This window comes from Populus nigra, chromosome 2, assembly GCF_951802175.1.
Source record: "Populus nigra chromosome 2, ddPopNigr1.1, whole genome shotgun sequence".
Classification (NCBI taxonomy): domain Eukaryota; kingdom Viridiplantae; phylum Streptophyta; class Magnoliopsida; order Malpighiales; family Salicaceae; genus Populus; species Populus nigra.
The window spans coordinates 12,358,505-12,363,971 of record NC_084853.1 but is presented as its reverse complement, the minus strand read 5'-3'; positions in this window follow the sequence as shown (position 1 = coordinate 12,363,971).

Below are 5,467 nucleotides of genomic sequence, written 5' to 3'. Positions count from 1 at the left end.
CATCCCCCCATCCTCGGCCAGCCAAAAACGCTCCAATTAATGGCCGGGTGAGATGACCCGGCGGCCCGCGACGCGTCATTCAAATCACTGCCCTATCGGCTACAACTGCTGATGGGTGGGATTAGAGGCCTGCCATGGTGGTGAGGGGCGGCGAGGACCGTGAAAGCTAGAGTTTTTCAGAGGCTGCCGGGAAAAAGGCCCCTCGGGTGGCGGGGTGCGAGGACCAGGCGCGTCATTCAATTCTCTTCCCTATCAACTTGGCTCCCGTTGGCGGGATTGGAGGCCTACTGTTTGTTACAGGGCTAAAATCGTCAGGGGAAGAGCTGACGAAACAATGCTGGTTTGGATGCAGGGGGTAGTGTTGGAATCGGCAGCGCGGACAAAATCGGCAAAGTCGACAAAAAAGACTGTTGGTCTGGACATCGGGGCAGCGGCAGCCATGCCGACAGGGGGGGAAATCGGCAGCGCAGATTTGTGCAGCTGCAGGTTCGTCGGGGAAATCGGCAGCGCAGATTTTTCGATGAACATGGGCTGGAAGATGGACTGTCCAGGCCAGGCAGGGAAATTCGTCAAGGGGACACGCTGACGAAAGTAGGCTCGTCGGTGAAAATCGGCAGCGCAGATTTTTCGACGAACAGGGGCTGGATGCTGGACCGGCCGGGCCAGGCAGGAAAATTCGTCAGGGGGGCACGCTGACGAAAAGAGGGGCTGCCGCGTGGAAAATCGGCAGCGCAGATTTTTCGACGAACATTCGTCAGGGGGGCACGCTGACGAAAAGAGGGGCTGCCGCGTGGAAAATCGGCAGCGCAGATTTTTCGACGAACAGGGGCTGGATGCTGGACCGGCCGGGCCAGGCAGGAAAATTCGTCAGGGGGGCACGCTGACGAAAAGAGGGGCTGCCGCGTGGAAAATCGGCAGCGCAGATTTTTCGACGAACATTCGTCAGGGGCGCACGCTGAGGAAAACAGGGGCTGCCGCGTGGAAAATCGGCAGCGCAGATTTTTCGACGAACATTCGTCAGGGGGGCACGCTGAGGAAAACAGGGGCTGCCGCGTGGAAAATCGGCAGCGCAGATTTTTCGACGAACAGGGGCTGGATGCTGGACCGGCCGGGCCAGGCAGGAAAATTCGTCAGGGGGGCACGCTGACGAAAAGAGGGGCTGCCGCGTGGAAAATCGGCAGCGCAGATTTTTCGACGAACAGGGGCTGGATGCTGGACCGGCCGGGCCAGGCAGGAAAATTCGTCAGGGGGGCACGCTGACGAAAAGAGGGGCTGCCGCGTGGAAAATCGGCAGCGCAGATTTTTCGACGAACAGGGGCTGGACTGGCCGGGCCAGGCAGGAAAATTCGTCAGGGGGGCACGCTGACGAAAACAGGGGCTGCCGCGTGGAAAATCGGCAGCGCAGATTTTTCGACGAACAGGGGCTGGACTGGCCGGGCCAGGCAGGAAAATTCGTCAGGGGGGCACGCTGACGAAAGTAGGCTCGTCGTGGAAAATCAGCAGCGCAGATTTTTCGACGAACAGGGGCTGGACGCTGGACTGGGCCAGGCAGGAAAATTCGTCAGGGGGGCACGCTGACGAAAACAGGGGCTGCCGCGTGGAATGGCAGCCTACACGCAGATGCGAATTCGGCAGCGCACGATGGCTTGAGCAGGTCATGGGTTCGACTTGGCGCGATCTGAAACCTGGACGAGGGACTGTCGACGCTGGACGAGCCAGCGCGGTGGCCTGTCGTGCCCCGTTCAGGGGGGGCCTGCCGCGGAGACAGCCCTCGCGGGCTCGACAGCGCAGGCCAGCGTCCCCGACGTCGCTGGCCGCGGCAGGCGAGCTGCCGGGGTTCCCGCATTCCTACAAGAAAACGTCGTGCTTTCCACATGAAACCAATCCAGTAAAATCAGCCATATTTTTATGAGGCTGCCCACTGAATTTGGGGTCATTCCGGGCCGGTTCCTAGTTTTGCGGATTTACTCGATTTCTAATGGTAGGAAAATTAAAACAAATACTTCCCGACCTCGAAAAATTCTGGGAAAATTAATGAAGGTGGATTGGATTTTTGCCAACCTCTCTGCAAAATTTCAGCTCAAAATACCAAGAAATGAATTTTTTAGAGGGGGGGTGACAGCTGGGACCTAGTAGTGTCTCCCCCTGCCAGAGCTGCAATGACACTTATTGCTCTTTAGGGAGCCACCAGGCCGGCGCCCCTCAAAGACCACACGCGCGCGCGCGCCCGCCCGCGCTGGGCGCTGGGGCGCTGGGGCCTGAGGGCCTGGGGCCCTTGGGGGCCCTTGGGCGCTTGGGCGCGCGCGCGCGGCCCCCGCAGCCATGCCGCGCCGCGCGACGCGCGGACAGCCCCTGCTGGCTTGCTCTCTCGCCCGCGGGGGGGCTGCCTTCGGGCCCTGGCCCCCCGCGTTCTGGCCTGCCCCCTGCGGGGGAGAGGCTAGGCGCTGCAGGGGCCAGCCCGACGTCGCTGGCCGCGGCAGGCGACAGCCCCTGCTGGCTTGCTCTCTCGCCCGCGGGGGGGCTGCCTTCGGGCCCTGGCCCCCCGCGTTCTGGCCTGCCCCCTGCGGGGGAGAGGCTAGGCGCTGCAGGGGCCAGCCCGACGTCGCTGGCCGCGGCAGGCGACAGCCCCTGCTGGCTTGCTCTCTCGCCCGCGGGGGGGCTGCCTTCGGGCCCTGGCCCCCCGCGTTCTGGCCTGCCCCCCGCGTGGGAGAGGCTAGGCGCTGCAGGGGCCAGCCCGACGTCGCTGGCCGCGGCAGGCGACAGCCCCTGCTGGCTTGCTCTCTCGCCCGCGGGGGGGCTGCCTTCGGGCCCTGGCCCCCCGCGTTCTGGCCTGCCCCCCGCGTGGGAGAGGCTAGGCGCTGCTTGGGCCAGCCCGACGTCGCTGGCCGCGGCAGGCGAGCCGCCGGGGTTCCCGCATTCCTACAACAAAACGTCGTGCTTTCCACATGAAATCAATCCAGTAAAATCAGCCATATTTTTATGAGGCTGCCCACTGAATTTGGGGTCATTCCGGGCCGGTTCCTATTTTTTCCGATTTCCTCGATTTTTAATGGTAGGAAAATAAAAAAAAATACTTCCCGACCTCGAAAAATTCTGGAAAAATTAATAAAGTTGGATTGGATTTTTGCCAACCTCTGTGCAAAATTTCAGCTCAAAATACCAAGAAATGAATTTTTTAGAGGGGGGGTGACAGCTGGGACCTAGTAGTGTCTCCCCCTGCCAGAGCTTCAATGACACTTATTGCTCTTTAGGGGGGTGCCCCCTGACTGGCCATGGGGCGCGCTGGCCTGGCGCCCATAGGCCTGCCGCGGGGGATATGTGGGCTGTTGCTAAACTCGGACTAAGGTGGGGGGCCTCATGGCCCGAAGTATTGCCGGCATCGATGACCCGTTTTCCGGCCGGCGACGACCCGATTCCGGCCACCGTCTTCGGGACCCGCTCCAAGCCGTCGGGCGCGTTGGGGCTGCTTATCCGCGGCGTGGGCGTGGCATTCATTTGCCGTGCTTGTGCCAAGGTGCTGGCAGCTGCTGCGCGGCTGTCTGCTTGCCGCGACGTCACGGCGGCGGTGGCCGCTGCCCCTGCTCGCAAGTCGGAGGCCTGGCCGACGTGGCTGGTGCGGACCGCCGAGCTTGGGGATTGCGAGGAGAGCTCTACGCTGGCGTGGGCGTGGCATTAAATTGCCGTGCGCGCGCCCATGCGTTGGCTCTCCTCGCAATCCCCGACCTCGTGGCGTGACGTGCCCGCTGCCGAGGCCTGGCCTCCGTCTTGCGAGCCGGGGCTGACAGCCCCCCGCATGATTGTCCCTGTCGTTCCCCCCCGCGGCCTGTCCCTTGTCCCTTCGAGATCCTTCGCCTCCGGCTGCGGTGGCAGCTGCCCGTGCTCGCAAGATGGAGGCCTGGCCGACGCGGCTGGTGCGGACCGCCGAGCTTGGGGATTGCGAGGAGAGCTCTACGCTGGCGTGGGCGTGGCATTAAATTGTCGTGCGCGCGCCCATGCGTTGGCTCTCCTCGCAATCCCCGATCTCGTGGCGTGACGTGCCCGCTGCCGAGGCCTGGCCTCCGTCTTGCGAGCCGGGGCAGACAGCCCCCCGCATGATTGTCCCTGTCGTTTCCCCCCGTGGCCTGTCGCTTGTCCCTTCGAGATCCTTCGCGTCCGGCTTGTTGCTTGTCCCTTCGAGATACTTCGCGTCCAGCGGTGCGGGCACGATCTCGCTCGGGTGTTTCCACTTGCTCTCGTGGCCGTGGTTCGCTCGTCGGGATTGTTGTCGCGTGTACGCAGAGTCGCATGAGCGGTAATCGGGCTGTCCGTGTCGGCAGGCTCCGTGCTGGTGCACCGAACTGTCGGCCTGCTGCCCCCATCACTCTCGGCCCAAGGCCCCCTGGGTGCCTTGCGGCGAGGCGGGGTTCCTGTGCTGCGTACCCACTTCGGTGGAACTCGAATGTGAAGCTGTCCCTCTCCCCGCCGCGCGCCTCCTCGGGGGCGCGGGGCGAGCCTAGCAGTGGCGCCCGTGTTCCAGTCGAGCGGACTCCCGCCGAACTGGCCCGCGCGTGATCGCTCGTGCTTTCGGATGCAGAATGCGATGCCGGCGCGGGGGCCTCCGCCCCTGCGACCGCCCATTTCGAGCCGCTCGTGCCCGATAAGAACGACTTCCTCGCCCGTCTCGTCCCCCCTCGTCTCATCGGCGTCGGGGATCGTGCGGGTCGTGGTGTCGCCAAGGAATGCTACCTGGTTGATCCTGCCAGTAGTCATATGCTTGTCTCAAAGATTAAGCCATGCATGTGTAAGTATGAACTAATTCAGACTGTGAAACTGCGAATGGCTCATTAAATCAGTTATAGTTTGTTTGATGGTATTTGCTACTCGGATAACCGTAGTAATTCTAGAGCTAATACGTGCAACAAACCCCGACTTCTGGAAGGGACGCATTTATTAGATAAAAGGTCGACGCGGGCTCTGCCCGTTGCTCTGATGATTCATGATAACTCGACGGATCGCACGGCCTTCGTGCTGGCGACGCATCATTCAAATTTCTGCCCTATCAACTTTCGATGGTAGGATAGAGGCCTACTGTTAGGGCTCTAGGCGCGGGGACGCGCCAACGAAGGCACACTGCCTAGAATTCGGCAGCGATGGACAGCGGCAGCCTTGCATAGGCAGAAACGAATTCGGCAAGCAGCGTGCAATGATCTATGCGAGTCTTTGAGCTACGACTTGGCATGGATGTGGGGGCTTAGATACTGGACCTTCTAAGTCAGCAGAACAGGCAGTTGGGACTGCCAAGTAGACAGCCAGGAAATGGGGGAAGTGGCAGCTTCATGGGAGGCAAAACGTGGGAGCATAACTGGGGTGTTCTCCATGCCACTAAGTCCTGGAAACATGGGATCATGGGTAAGAGGTAGTGCTCCACCATGTCCTGAAAACATGGGATCATGGGATGGAGGAAGTGCTCCACTAGGTCCCGAAAATG